This window comes from Rhinatrema bivittatum, chromosome 3 (assembly GCF_901001135.1).
Source record: "Rhinatrema bivittatum chromosome 3, aRhiBiv1.1, whole genome shotgun sequence".
Classification (NCBI taxonomy): Eukaryota; Metazoa; Chordata; class Amphibia; order Gymnophiona; family Rhinatrematidae; genus Rhinatrema; species Rhinatrema bivittatum.
In genome coordinates, this window is record NC_042617.1 from 96,280,045 (window position 1) to 96,295,860 (window position 15,816).

The window sequence follows — 15,816 nt, forward strand, 5'->3', positions numbered from 1 at the left end:
ACCTGCACTCTTTTCCTATCTTAGCTTTAGTTCCATCCTTACCTGCACTCTGTTCCTTTCTAAGCCTCAGTTCCATCCTTACCTGCACTCTGTTCCTTTCTAAGCCTCAGTTACAGTCTTACCTGCACTCTGTTTCTTTCTAAGCCTCAGTTACAGTCTTACCTGCACTCTATTCCTTTTTAAGCCTCAGTTCCAGTTTTACCTGCACTCTGTTCATATCTAAGCCTCAGTTCCAGTCTTACCTGCACTCTATTCCTTTTTAAGCCTCAGTTCCAGTTTTACCTGCACTCTGTTCATATCTAAGCCTCAGTTCCAGTCTTACCTGCACTCTGTTCCTTTCTAAGCCTCAGTTCCAGTCTTACCTGCACTCTGTTCCTTTCTAAGCCTCAGTTCCAGTCTTACCTGCACTCTGTTCCTGTCCAATCCTTTCTCCATCCTCAGCAGCCTGTCCAAGCCTTGCTCCAGCCTTACCAGCCGGTCCAAGTCTTGCATCAGCTTTGTCATGCTGTCTTGCGCCACTCTAGAGGTGGTGTTCCCCACACCCCGCCTGAACCAGAGCCATAGCAATATCTTTGTAAACATATTTTTCTCAATTATTTGTGAACTGCTTTATATGAGAATTTTGGAAGGTAATAAATTTTTTTTTGAAAATATTTTTGAATTGTACCATACATTCTCTTTGTGGGATATTTATAGCACAGCCTTCTGATGCTGAGGTTTTCATCCACATATGTCCAGCTTATTGAACATCCAACAAATATCTTGGAGTTAGGAGAGCATTGGGCTCCATGTCAACTTGAAACAGATAGAGCCAATCCAGCTCCTACTCACATTGCTATCTGTAGGGATAAACAAAGGATCGGATCAAGAAGTGCCAGAAGTGCCTTTACTCTTTTTATATATCAATTGTGAAAACTCTGAAGTTTAAAATAAAGCTATTCTACAGTATTAGAATGAAGAGACACTCATATGTTACATCAATATATGTGAGTAACCACAAAAACGCATATAGTTCCTACTTTTAAAATACACGTGTGTTATATTTACCTGCATAAATCCCACCCCTCTTTATTCACAAATATGTGCCATTTATGTGTGCATGTGGGTATAAAAGGCTTGCTTCCAGTGCATGTCTTCCTACTGCACCATATCCACAAGGAGTGGAATGCATTTCAGGAAACCTAACTTCCAGCCTAGAGAGGTGGATGTTTTTGCCAGAGAGGTTACGAAGATCCAGCAGGAAAGTCCAGGAAAGTGGGTTCACACAGAAAGGAGAAGAAGTGGGAGAAGATCTGTCACAGGCACAATGCGGCCTTTCACAACAACCACAGTGTGAAAGACTTGAGTCACAAGTAGAGGGACCTCCAATGTCTCGTGAAGCAGAAGCAGGCCAGGATGAGAGCTGGGTGGCACACCAGCCCAGATCACTTTTCTGCACCATTTCAGATGCAGCTGTGGGAAGTGTGGGACAGCTGGACACCTCATGACCAGGTAAGCATTTTCTGCAAGAATGTCATACAATGTGCTTGTATGCAGGTTATGACTATAAATATGTGTAATACATATATACAGTATAAGTGGTTCACATCCAGTTAAAGTCCAGGACACATGGCCACCCAGGGAGGGCCATTGGACCACCCTAGGCCTGCACTGGGGGGAAAACCAGATGAATGTATTTGCCATGAAGCAGTTGTTATCACAGACATGCTTCCTACTCATTAGTAGATCTCTGCATTAAAACACTTACACCTGTGCAATGGTAGAAAATGTAAATCTTTAACGAACGGTGCTGGGAAAGCATTGTCAAACCTGGAAATGTTTCTGGGTACTGTGGACACATAATCTGTATTCACACAGAAATGACAACGTTTTCTTTTCACCTCCGCACCCACTATGCTGGTCATGTCTTTGGGACAGGTACCAGTTCCACCCAGGTCACCCCCGCCCCCCTCCCTCAGTAAATGAATGTTTGCTAAAATCTGTACTTCCTAGGTTATATTCATTCTCCTTACAGTCCAGGACAGCTTTAAGCTTAACCAGACTTGATTTCCCTGGCAGGCTGCCCTACCTGTATCACCTCCCTATACACTAGTCCACAGCTTGAAGAAACTCCTTTCTTCCTTCTATCAGCTATACTTCCCAGAAGTCCTTTACTGGAAATATTCTCTTTAGCCTTCCTCAGGGTCTCCTTTGTGAAGATACCGTCCTTATACAGGCACGTGGTGAAGAAACCCCATCCAAAGGAGGAAAGGTTCACCTCCATGGCATACTGATGCAAAGCTGATGACATCTGTCAGGCAGGCCTGTTATATCTCTGTCATACTGAGGGCACTCTGACTTGCAAATGCCACACATAAGTAGTATGTTAGGGGATTGGAGATATTTCTAGGGAACTAAATGCCCCTCCTCCTTACATAGAGATATATTACTGATAAATAGGAAATGGTGCACAAGACAGATAGGGTGAGCACTGAAGTGTAGGGTAGCCAAGTGGCTCTATAATTTCTGGACAAGTGGATGCAGTCCTGGTTTTTCCACACAGCATAATGGGATTAATAATCCTGCTTTTTGGGTCAGAATGCAATAGGGAAGACCACAATGCAACTCTCAAAATGGTATAGGATACATCAAAGACTACATCTACTTGCAACCCTAATCAAGAGCCACATCAATTACTGAGTCATCTCCGTGTCATTGTCTGATGGTGCTTTACAAGTGTCTCAAGAATAGATTTAGAATCCATGGGGAAGATTTCTATCAAGTTTACGGTGTAGCTGCAGGTGGTAGCATAATGCCCATGGAGCTGAGACAGATTGAAACATATTAACGCTGAGGGAAGACTAGTAATTTGGTGACCCCCCCCTTAGTAATTCCTTCCTGACCCCCCCAGTGAGGTTTCAGTGCCTTATATGTTAGTGCCCTGAGTGATTGCCCTGTTGACCTGCCCCTTAATCCAGCTCTGCCATAGAGCTGTGGGATTAAGCAGAAATAATAATCCAGTAAGTGTGAAGAAAATAAGCCACATAGTATGCATATTGACAGTATGTACGCTTTTCCTTTTTTGCAGGGGAGCAGCCAGTTAATGACACTGATACCCTGAGATCTAGTGACTTCTGACATGCAAGGTGGTGCTTTCAGGTGCTGCCTTCTAGCCTGGAAGATGATACTGAGGAAGAGGAGGGAGTAATAGAGGGGCAGCCAGTGACAGAGCATGGAAAGCTGGAGGAGGAGGAGGAAGAGGAGACTGAGAACCTGCATACCCAGACTAGTCGCGCATGCCAGAGCTCTGGCAAGGCAACGTGCAGCAGGGCTGGAGGAGAGCATCTCAGCTCAAGAGGACCTTGTCTCTTAGATGAAAGAGGAAATGCAGACCGTTCCAGTGGAGAGGCATGCAAGGGACCTGAATACTTGAGTGGTTGGGGAGATCATGACCTCAAACGTGACTTGCAGGGTCTGACAGATATTGTAAAAGAAGAGCTGCAGGGTATGCAGCAGGAGATGAAGGGTATGTGGCTGGAGCTAAAGGCCATTCATGAACAGATGGAAGTGCAGACAGAACAGCTGGAGTTCCAGACAGCTGTGTGGAGGGAGATACTTGAAAGGATTTGCCCTGCCAGGCACAGCTCCCACCATCTGTATACCTCATGCTATTTCCATGTATGCAGCCCCCACCAGTTATGGCAGCACCACCAACCTGGATGGCACCTTCCCAGGCTAAAATGCCACCTGCCCCTGGGCCACTCCACATATTCCTCCACCACTGCCCATAGTGGTTGAACCTCTTCATCTGCCACCCACCACCATCACCTGCAATGAGGCAGCCAGCAGCATCACCAACATCACCACTTCCTCAACCATCACCAGAAAGAGATGCTCTCCTCTCTCCAAGACCAGAGGTCTCCCCACTGCTCCTGGCTCATCCTTGCAACTATCTCATAGCCCACCAGGCTTCTCCCTCTGCCATCAGGATAAGCCACTGCTTTCAGGTCTCCGACCCTCTGAGGGCAGCATAAACTGCAATAGAAGCCAAATGCAGAGGAGCACAAGACTTGGGCAGGTCAAGGCCACAGAGCTTCCCCCATCTTGAAAAGAGACCAGCCAACGAAGCCCAGAAATATTTGAATATATTCAGCATCACATTGAGCACTCAATGTAAATAAATGCACCTTCACCTTCTAACTGATCTTTACGTACCCTGTAAATAAATGTGTCTTCATTGTCTAAAACATCTTTGTTGCAGTGTTCCTTTCATGTATAGCCTTCTGTTGACTCTGCCAGTGTATCTCCTGCAGTTCCTCCTGACTCAGGTCGTATGCCTCCTCCTCCACCTCCTCATCATCTATATGATCTTGTAGTCCCTCTGGAGGAGGCCTCTGGTTTTGGCCAGATTATGATGTTTGCAGCGGGCTAGATAGATCTCACAGAACTTGGGGGGAGGGAGAGAGGCAAGGTGTTATAGAGAAGGCATCCCACAAATCTGTCCAGGCAGTGGCAACACATTTTGTGTAGGCTTTAGGTTCTCTCGATGACTGCCCTGGTCTGCCAGTGGGCTCTGTTGTAGTGAACATCTGCAGCAGTCTGTGGATTAGCTAGGGGGATCATGAGCTAGGTTTTGAGTGGATGTTCTCTATCACCTGAAGGGAGAAAACAGAGCTAACTATTATTTAGTGTTGGGCAGGGGGGTAATTTCCAAGTGGAGGTTGAAGCAGTCCTCCTGGGGCAAGGTTATAAATCCACTTAAATATGAGGGAAACCAAAAGAAGAGATTACTAGTTATGTGATGGTAGTGGTAAGTGTATTCCTACTTAGAAGCCAGCCCCCGATGATGTGGTCTTTCTGGAAGCAATCATGAATTCCTGACAGTCAGAGGATGTAGGCATTGTGACTTTATCCTGGAAATTTGGGCACAATGTCCAAGATGATGCCCTTTGCATCACAGACCATCTGCATAATCAGGGATGGAATCCCTTGAGGTTACGATAGGTAGCCTCATCATCCCCTGGTGCGTTTATAGGGACATAGGTGCAATTAATAGCTCCCACGATAGAAGGGAAGCATGCAATTTGATAAAACTCGGTTGTTATTTACTGTTGCTGTCTGCTTCAAGGGAAAGTGGTATAGTGGTATGTTTTCCTGAGAATGGCTGCCAGGAACTGATCTATACACATGGAGGTGGCAGACTGGCTTATTCCAGCAGTAAACTCTAGAGGTTTCAGGAAGGTGCCATGGCCAAAAATGCCAAGGTGGTAGTGACCTTTATGTGTACAGGCAAAGCATGTAGAAGGTTTGCAAGTCCTGCTCTAACTGCTGGCATAGGTACATTATTGTTTTCTTGTTGAATGTGAATCTGTACAAGACTTACTCTTCTGAGAAATCCAAAAACCTTTCCCTAGATCTGTATTCTCTTTGTATAGTGTACCTCCTCCTCTTCATTTTCCTCGGTTCTCTCTCCCTTCTCAACTGTTGTGACATAAGCCCACAAGAGTTATTTTGGATATGGTTTTTCCACCACAGAATCCCACCACCTATTATAGCCCTGTCTGTGCCAGGGGCACTCACTGCCACCCCCTAGTCCTGCTTCCATGTTCACTCACCTGGAGAAGTCAGCCCACCAAACACCAAGTGGCAAAATAACATGAAAGTTTGAAGGTGCGTGCGTAAATGAGCAGTAGTAAATGTACTTGCATAGTTTTGATGATGTTTGCACATAAGTCGCTTTTAGAATAGCTCATTATATATACATGCAAACCATGGCCTGTCATGCCCCTTTTTTGTGTGCACTTTTACTTGCAAAGACTCATACGCGCGTATGTGACCCACTTTATAAAATATGGATTGTGTGCAGATGCATCACATACGTGAGTGTACGCATGTTTTTGCACATGTAAGCTTTTGAAAATTCACCCAAAACTAATTGTCCCTACTTGGCTGCCCACGGTTAATTTCAGAGACAAACAATAGGAATAGTTCCTCTCAGTTAATTTGCATAAAATATGCATCTGTATACTTTACAACTATTCAGAATGTTTGAAAATCTCCCCCACAATGAAGGAAGCTCATTCCCATTGTGCAGTTACGCTGAATAAGAGCTTTCTCAGAGTGACCAATGTCATCACATGCAGTGCCTGCCAGATGATGATCTAGGCCCCTAGCTTTAGATAATGAGTAATTATCTTCACCGTCAGTAATTACCTTCACAATTTTATCAATTATAATTGCATTTCAGCAGCTAATCTCAATTTTGACAACATTCAAAGTATTTAATGAGACTGGAAACGGGGGGGGGGGGGGGGGAGATAATAAAGCCCTGATCAGGGGCTAGTGAGAAATGCCCAACTCAATCAATTCCTAGCAGGAAAAAAATGTGGCATAAGGATAAATCGATAGAGGCCAAGGTGTTATTTTAGATCTAAGTTCCAGCAGAATCTTTTGGCAGCTTTGCTTGAGTTTGTGATTAAGTATTGGGGAGAGAAAAACCCTCTGATGGTATTATTAATGTGAAAATATCATCTGGAGCCCTAGAGACATTAGTCCGTGCATCTACTGCAGTGAAACATTCAGCTGTTCCTTGTGCCGGAGAAATGAAAACCACACATTTTCAAGAATGGCAGCAGGCATGAGTGAAAGTGAAAGCAACTGCACTACCTGGAATATTACAGCAGGTTAACACTTCATGGACTCTTATCACCTCAATTTAAGACAGAGAAATCTGTGAAAGTTAATTGATGATTTAAACGACCAAAAATAATTGCATTCTATGTTGAGACATGTAGCTTCTATGACCCAAACAAACCCCTTAGACTAGCTTTTAGATGGGTTTTCATTCCTAATGAATTAATACATTATGAGCTTCTTGACAATATACATGATCCTTGCTGTTCCTTTCCCCGTATGCAAAGTTGCTCTGGAATAGAGCATAAGGCATCTGAGCATGCTCACTCCATGATGTCACCACACACACAGCTCGATACAGTAACATTCATTTGAAGATTTCTCGTCTGTAACGAGCTCGCTGCGCACAATTCGGACGCGTAAGGCAAACCAGCGATACAGTCTCCAGTTTCGCGCGTCCGTAGCGCTTCTTAAAACAGACGCGTAACCCTTCCCCACCCGGCATGTAAATGAACGAATTAGCTGTATAATGAAGGAATTAGCTATTCCCCTCCGATACCGTAACGCGCGCTCAGGTTATCTCATTAGTAACGCACTGTTTTGCCGCGGCCGTAACGTGTTAGTTTACCGCCTCCCCCTAGTAGGAGTTAGGACTGTGAGTCTAGTAACAAATCCATCGACACCGCTTAAGACACTCAAAAACAATAAAACACAATAAAAAAAAAAGCGATACAGAGATGATCGAGAAAATGTAATGATGTGGGACACATAAAACCTGTCAGAAAAAAAAATAAAATTTTTTAAATACCTGTCGGAGGGCCGCGTGGGTCCAGGCGGCGGCGGCGGGAGCCGGGTGGTCGCGTGTTAAATCTAGGCTGCGGGCAGGTGGGCGCCTGTTCCAGGCGGCAGCGGCGGCGGGGGGACACGCGTTAGTTCGAGATGGTCGGTGGGCGGCGGGTGGTCGCGTGTTAAATCTAGGCCGGGTCCGCACAGGCGCGCAGTCATTCATCCAGGCGGAGGAAGCCGCCGGCTCCGCCTGAATGAATGCGTGCCTGTGCGACCCCTGCGATTCGGCGCTCAAGGCAGTCACAGCATTCATTCACTGCCGGTGGGGGCTGCCTCGCAGCCCCCACCGGCAGTGAATGAATGCGCGCCTGTGCGACCCCTGCGATTCGGCGCTCAAGGCAGTCACATGCCGTGACGTCACGGCATGTGACTGCCTTGAGCGCCGAATCGCAGGGGTCGCATTCATTCACTGCCGGTGGGGGCTGCGAGGCAGCCCCCACCGGCAGTGAATGAATGCTGTGACTGCCTTGAGCGCCGAATCGCAGGGGTCGAACAGGCGCGCATTCATTCAGGCGGAGCCGGCAGCTTTCGCCGCCGGCTCCTCCGCTTGGATGAATGAATGCGCGCCTGTGCGACCCGGCCTAGATTTAACACGCGACCACCCGCCGCCCACCGACCGTCTCGAACTAACGCGTGTCCCCCCGCCGCCGCTGCCGCTGCCGCCTGGAACAGGCGCCCACCCGCCCGCGGCCTAGATTTAACACGCGACCACCCGGCTCCCGCCGCCGCCGCCGCCGCCTGGACCCACGCGGCCCTCCGACAGGTATTTAAAATTTATTTTTTTTTGAACACTCAGGTTTTTACATATTTTGGTATTTTTTTTTTTCACTTCATGGTGCCTGTCATTTCAAATGTCATTTGAAATGACATTTGAAATGACAGGTACCAGCGCACCCTGGTTACTGTATAGGCGCTGTATTAAGCGCCTATACAGTAAAATGGGTTACGCGGGTATAACCCTTCCCTACCGCTTTAAAGCCGCGGCATGCATTTGCATGCGATTAGAGGAGAGTATCGGGGAGTTAGTGAAGAGAACTGTGCGTGCGGGGAGGAAGGGTGCGCCTGACACTGCCGCACTGTTATTACCGCGGCCTTACAGGATCGACCTGATAGTAAGGACAAGAAACTAACACTTGCGCACACTGCTTTCACTACACTGCCTCTTTGAAATATGCTCCAAAGCACTTATATGGACCTACTCCTAGGATTCAGTGGAAAAAGACAGGAAAAATTACAGAAAAATAGAAGCCTTACATTGGTGGTAGAAAAATATTTAAATGCTTATACAGAATGTTCAGAGCTTTACATGCCCAAAAATTAGAATATATACATAAATATATAGCATCTACTCATGCATTCCACATTTTATAAAGTTGAAAATGCACGCATATTTTCACTTCTGCATGCATTTATACTCGCGTAAAGAAAGGTGGTCTAGGAGTATTCAGGGGCAGGGCCAACACAAAAGTGCATAAGTTGCTGTTTTAAAAGACATTTACATACGTATATTTGCCAACTTACATGTTTTTACACTTGCTAATTATCTGTGTTTATTGTGTTGTACTGACTGGGTGGGAAGTCTGGGGGAACTGAAAAACCAGGAAGGTCTTGATGACTGGGAGAAGAACTGGTGGACTAATTGATAAACTGTTTAATTTCATTTAGGCACACGTTTTAAAATTGGCCAACTTACATGCGTAAATTGAAACTCGTATGAATAAATCCTACTTTACTGTAATGCACAAACTATGTAGGCGTATATTTTAAAAATAGGTAGGAAAAGTTTGCTTGTTCTATGCATTTCAATACATTTTGGGGCAGATTTTAAAACCTGCACGCGGGCGCAGATTTGTTCACCAAACCCGGCGCGAACAAATCTACGCCCAGTTTTATAACATGGGTGCGCTACCACGCGCATGTTATAAAATCCAGGGTCAGCACACGCAAGGGGGTGCACAATTGTGCAACTTGCGCATGCCGAGCCGCGCAGGCTGCCTCCGTTCCCTCCGAGGCCGCTCCAAAATCGGAACTTTTATTATTCAGGGAACTTTTCAACCACTATCCCCCACCTTCCCCTCCCTTCCCCTATCTAACCCACCCCCCAGCCCTAACTAAATCCCCCTGCCTACCTTTGCTTCAAAAGTTACGCCTGCTCGAGGCAGGCGTAACTTGCACGCGCCGGCAGGCTGCAGTGCCAGAGGAATCAGGAATGCCCCCAGCCTGCCACCATGCCCCGGCCCCACCCCAGACCGCTGCCATGCCCCGGCCCCGCCCAGACCGCTGCTACGACCCTGACCCTGCCCGCCCATTTCTGAAAGCTCCGGGACATACGTGTGTCCCGGGGCTTACGCACGCCGCCGAGCCTATGCGAGATAGACTCGACGCGCACAGGGGCAGCTTGGGGCAGCTTTTCGGGGGTTACGCGCGTATCTTACGCGTGTAACCCCCCGACTACACCTCAGACCCCCCCCCTCGTCCCCACCTCCTCCTGTTCCCCTCCTGTTCCCCTTCCTCCCACCCTCCCCCCTCCTCACCCCCTCCACCTTTCACTCATCCCTTATATCCTGTCACCTTGTTAATAGTTAAAAAAAAAAAATTTCTTTCCTCTACTCTCCTTAAGAGTTAATTATGTAACCACCTGTCTCAAGTTGACTTAGTTTTCTTACTGTTTGCATTACATTAAATTATTGTAAAGCTTGTTGCTATGTTATGTTACATTGTGAACCGGGGTGATGTTTTTAACGTGCCCCGGTATATAAAAAATCTTTAAATAAATAAATAAATAAATGTGTAAGGCTACATATGCATATATACACGTATATGTCACCATATGCATTTGCTTGAAAGCTGTCCTCCCTATGTTTAGCATATGTATGTGAAGGCTTGTTTATATGAATAATGAAAAAAATTAAAAGTCTTATTTGTACAGCACAATTTGCTTTGCTGTCACTCACTTATGCTCTTATGACAAAAACTGTGCATGCAAAAGGCCCATTCCTTCACAAAGAACACACCAGTCTGTTAGAGATGTGCATCATGTTTTTGTATCATGTCGGGCTTCGTTTTGGGGCCCCTCTACAGGAAATTTCATTTTTCCCGTGGTTTGGGTTTTTTTTTTCCAGGGACCCCAATTTTTGGGTTAGTGCACACTATTGGGAGTTAGTGCGCGCTAACTCCCGATAGAGCGCACTAACGGGTCCATTCATTTTTTGGTTCCCCCGAACCATACTGAATTAGGCAATTTTGTTGAAATATCCTAATTCGGGAAAAACGAATGCCCATCTCTAGTCTTTGTTCAATTAGGAATCACTATTTTTTGTTCTATCGCTCCTAGCATTACATGTCTGATCAGCTGTGCATTTTATAGTACAGAACAAACAATCCAAGAGGAGGAAGGGGATGGAGACATACAGCAGTGTTTCAATCTAAGACACTGTACCATCCTCAGGTTAACATAATATACAGAAAAGTAACTATTTTATGAAAGCTTATTGACATCTTTTGTCTCTCTTATACCTTACTGGCCTAATCTATGTACTAAAGAGTGCCGGCAGCCACATCATTCAGTAAGGAATTGACATATCTGTGCTAAACATACAGGGCTGAATGTTCAAAACTTTACGTGTGTAAGAATTAGCATCTACATACATAAATAGCTTCTATTTTACGAAATCAGTATGTTATGAAAATACATGCATATTTCCTCAGTCGTGCACACATATATGAGCATAAAAAGGGGCCGATCTAAATAAGTTACAGGGTGGGGCTAGTAGTTATGCATGTAAGTTGCTATTTTAGAAGACATTTGTGTACATCTAACAACTTATTCGTGTAACTTTACACCTGTTAATTATCCTGGGTAAGTGATATTAAACTTGTGTATTATTGTTTAGGTGGGAGGTCTGGGTGAACTGGGGGGAGTTTAGGCTGAAGAACCAGGAAGGTCTCGATGACCTGGAGAAGGAGTGGGTGAATTGGTGGACTGGTAAACCGGTTCATTTCATTTAAGTGTGCATGTTTTAAAATTGACCAACTAATCGAGTAAATCCTACTTTACATTTGCATGCAACATATACATGCCTATATTTTTAAAACAGATAGGGAAAGTACGCACATTCAATGCATTGAAATTCACATAAGCCTTTATACAGGGTCGAGATGTGCATACATGTGGGTTATAAAATGCTAGCGTACATCTGATTGCGGACATGTAGGTGGATATATTCTGCAGCATGCATTTGTAAGTTATCCCAGTCTAAATAAACTCCAGTAGTACATCAAAGAAAGCACAATTTGAGGCTCTGTGTTGTGGTAGCCTGTGCTTCTTGACTCCTAAAATAGTGCTAAATCAAGAGTTATGCAAGTGTTCATCAAAAACAAATTTATTTTAAATTGACCAAAGAGATACAAAGTCAGATCATACTTTCTGTACTTATAGAAATATGTTATTCATTCATTCATTCATGTATAATTATATTCTTCCACTCCCTGAAGGTCCAAAGTGAGAGTATATAACATAAAACATAAAATACAATAAACAAAGAACATTCTAGAAAGCAGACACACCATTTGTATCTGCCGCATGAATGGCATGGGGCTTTTTAATTCCTCTACAGTGCCTCCCCTCTGATCATCTATAGGATTCTCATACCATGTCCATCACATGATTTTTTCGATTACCCAAACGGTAGCGATAATAGCTGCACCAGGCTGATCATTCCAAGAGCAAGGCTGTCCCCTTCCTCAATCAAGTGCTCCATGATATGCATTCAGATTTCTAGAGGGAAATCCTGTTTACTTGTATAAGTACTTTTCTATGAGTTTTTCTGTTTGATTTTAGATACTGTATATGTGTGTGTGGAGGCAGGTGAAGTTATGTATAGTTGATGAGTCCTAGTTGTGCTTGCTTGTATTGATATGCTTCATATGCTTAACTTAGATGTGTTATAATAACCTTATGGGGTAGATTTGCAAAGGACTTATCTAGCTAATTTTGAGTTAGCTGGAAAAACCTCTGATGCTAAAAATGTTCCCTCACTGAAAGTTGACTTTTAAAAGCCCGGCACTCTCATCAACTAGGGGATGCGCAAAGAAGTAGGGCTTGGGCACACATCATATTTTAAAAAGCTCCCAGATGGGCGCGTATAACCTGCTGCGCACGCATCTGAAAAGTTTTCAGGGGCGGGGTGTGGGTGTGGTCTGAGCGGGGCATGGACATTTCGGGGCCTGGCCAAGAGATGTGTGTGTAAATACTTACGTGCCCCGGCATATGCCGAGATCCCCTGCTGCATAACTTTATTTCTGCTGTGGATGATGTGAAAATTATAAAGTAAAAAGATCAAGCCATTTCTGAGTGATTTAAAGAATATGGGGTAACTGTAGGTTATCAAACCAGGGGGGTTTGGAGGACCTAGCTATTAACTGTGCAAACTGGTGGATGAACTAGTATTTAAAATCCCCCGACTTACGTGGTAGAAGCGGGATGTGTGTGCCATGTGTGCACCCTCTTAAAATTTGGCACACATGTGCACGCAGCCAGGCTATTTTATAACATGCGTGCATATACATGTGCACGTTATCAAATGTCTGCATCCCTGGGTGCAGGCTGACATACTCATACCAATGTTCACTCACGCGCCTGTTTTGAAAGTCATCATCATTCTGTCTAAATGTTGTCACTAAATTAACTAGGAGGCTAAATTTAGCCTCTCCAAAAATAGATGGCTTGAATCATTCCAGGGGTGGGCACACAACTTAGCAAGTTAGTGCTGATTTTCAGAGCTAGTTGATTAAGTTTAGGTAGACAATCCCACTCATACTAATAGTGGACTAGCCAGTCAAAATTTGGCCAACTAGATTTAGATATTTTCAGCTGGAAACATTTAGCTAGAAATCTTAGATGCTCCTGGCCTATTTGAAAATTTACTCCTATATTTGTTTTGGTTTTTTTTCAGACCAGTGCTGGAAAGGCCTGGATCCACTTGGTCCATGAGAGTGACCAAGACATCCTGACACAGGATAGTAAGCCTGGGATCACTGGAATAGCAAGGTGCCTCAATGGCTGCAAAAGGATACCTCTGACAAGTGGCAGCATTGGGACATTGTGTTTAATAGGCCGGTGAGTACATTTTTGTCTGTTCTATCAAATGTTTGAATGACTGTATGTATGTATTTGGCCGCAGGTGTGAAATCTTTGCACATGCTCATGTGACATCATGACTACTGTGTCCATTTTGGGTATTTCACTTGTCTTACTTTAGCAAATTGTCCATCAATGTGCTGTCTTTCTACAAATGTGACCTGGGAGGCTTTGCTTCTTTATTATATGTTTGCCATGTATTACTCTGATACTGAGTGTGGTTTTCAGTCTTGCATGTGTTCTTGGAAGTATTGCTAGCTTTCTTTTCTCCCTTTGTTACATGGTTAGATTGGTTTAGTCTTGACACTTTGACATGATGTTATGATTTCTGCTTTCTTCTTTTCATAGTTGCTGTTTCCTACCTCAGTCACTACTATTGCATTCTCTTCTTTGCTATAGTGTTTAAGATGTCTGTTTATGTTAGATGGGATAGAGAAGATACATGCTTTGTTTTTTCTCTTTCAGCAACACAATGATATGTTGAAATACCTCTACAGAAAGTAGCAGTGACCAAGGAGGCAGAGAAGGACTCATCCACAGCTCACACTCATTATAATCTTCTATGTCTGCAACTGAGAATGAAAGTTTATTTTTATGTCACTTTTGTTATTTAAATAAAAACTGTATTATGTTTCTAGTGTGTGGTTAAATTTTCTGTATCAAATGCATTCTATTGTGATGTTTATGCATTTGAAAATCTGAGTGTGGATTTGTAAATAGAGATGTTATGTATGCGATTTAAAGGAAAGATCTCACTGAAATATGTGTGTTAAAATATATCTGTATATAATAATGATACTTAATGCTAAGATTAGTCAGTATGGATGCTTCATCTTTGCTAATGAAGCTGAGCAGTATGACAATACCCTGTCTTTTCTGATATTGTTATAGTCCTAGGAATTTGCACTTAGGAGTGCTTTGAGAACATAAAAGATAGATATGTGGAAAAGAGTCTGCACTCATGTAGAAAGTTGAAAGAGAATGTACTAGGTGACTGAAGAAATGTGTGTGTGTGAGGGGAGAAATGTGGATGCAAGGAAAAGTAGTTTTAGATAGACAATAATGGAACATCATTTTTGGTCTCTTCCAAATATCTTTTATCACACCATGACAAAGTTAATGTTTGCTGTCTAGATCTCATAGATATCAGCTTTTTTGACAATTGTATAATGCCCCCTCTGGTTATTTTATTTGCAAAGGGAGAAGGGTCACATTAGAAAATAAATACATATTCTCTGCACACAGATACAGATCAAAACCTACAGGTTCTTTTTCCTGAAGGGTTTTTTTTTCCCAGAAACCCTATTCTAGAACCTGTAGATAACGCTATAATAAATTTACAATATTTGTAAATAAATAAATAATATATCACACTGAACTAGGGATGTGCATCGTTTTTGTGACGAATTAAAATATCGTATGATATTTCATAATTTGTCATGTATCGGGATCCCTGAAAATGATAGGAAAACCCCACGAAATTTTGTGAGGTTTTCTTATCGTTTTTGGGGGGGGGGGGGGGAGAGAAAGGGCACACAGAAACAAAAAACACCAAACCCATCCCAACCCTTCAGATCTAATTATTTACAATCCCCCACCCTCCCGACCCCCCAAAAACTTGCCTAAAGTCCCTGGTGGTCCAGCGGGGGTTCCGGGAGAGATCTCCCCCTCTCGGGCCGTCAGCTGCCACTAATCAAAATGACGCTGATGGCCCTTTGACCTTACCATGTGACAGGGGCTATCGGTGCTATTGGCCGGCCCCTGTCACATGGTAGGAGCAATGGATGGCCCGCACCATTTTTTAAGATGGCACCGTCCGTCCATTGCTCCTATCATGTGACAAGGGCCGGCCAATGGCACCGATAGCCCCTGACACATGATAAGAGCAAAGGGCCACCGGTGCCATTTTGTTTACTGGCAGCCGATGGCTCGAGAGCAGGAGATTGCTCTCGGGACCCCCGCTGGACCACCAGGGACTTTAGGCAAGTTTTTGGGGGGTTGGGAGGGTGGGGGATTGTAAATAATTAAATCTGAAGGATCGGGATGTTTTTTTTGTTTTTCAGATCGAGTCAGCCGAAAAAAAAACAGTCAGAACCACGGGAAACGAAATTTCCCGCGGTTCTACAAAAATGAAACTGGAAACGAATGCAGTAAGATTCACATCTCTACACTGAACTGCAAATAATATGAAAGAAGAAACATGAGAAATTATATCTCCA

At 44.1% G+C, this 15,816-nt stretch overlaps 1 protein-coding gene and 1 long non-coding RNA gene across 3 annotated transcripts in view; both read left to right on the forward strand.

Moving 5' to 3' along the window:
- LOC115086966 overlaps positions 1-14,888 on the forward strand; it is a 34,209-nt gene extending 19,321 nt beyond the window's left edge. The window contains exons 4-5 of the long non-coding RNA XR_003855374.1: positions 13,413-13,576; positions 14,063-14,888. This is a non-coding gene — a long non-coding RNA (uncharacterized LOC115086966). The remainder of the gene's footprint in view (positions 1-13,412; positions 13,577-14,062) is intronic.
- Positions 1-15,816, forward strand: part of PLCB1 (phospholipase C beta 1) — a 1,417,494-nt gene that overhangs the window by 196,673 nt on the left and 1,205,005 nt on the right. The gene's annotated exons all lie outside the window — the stretch shown is intronic.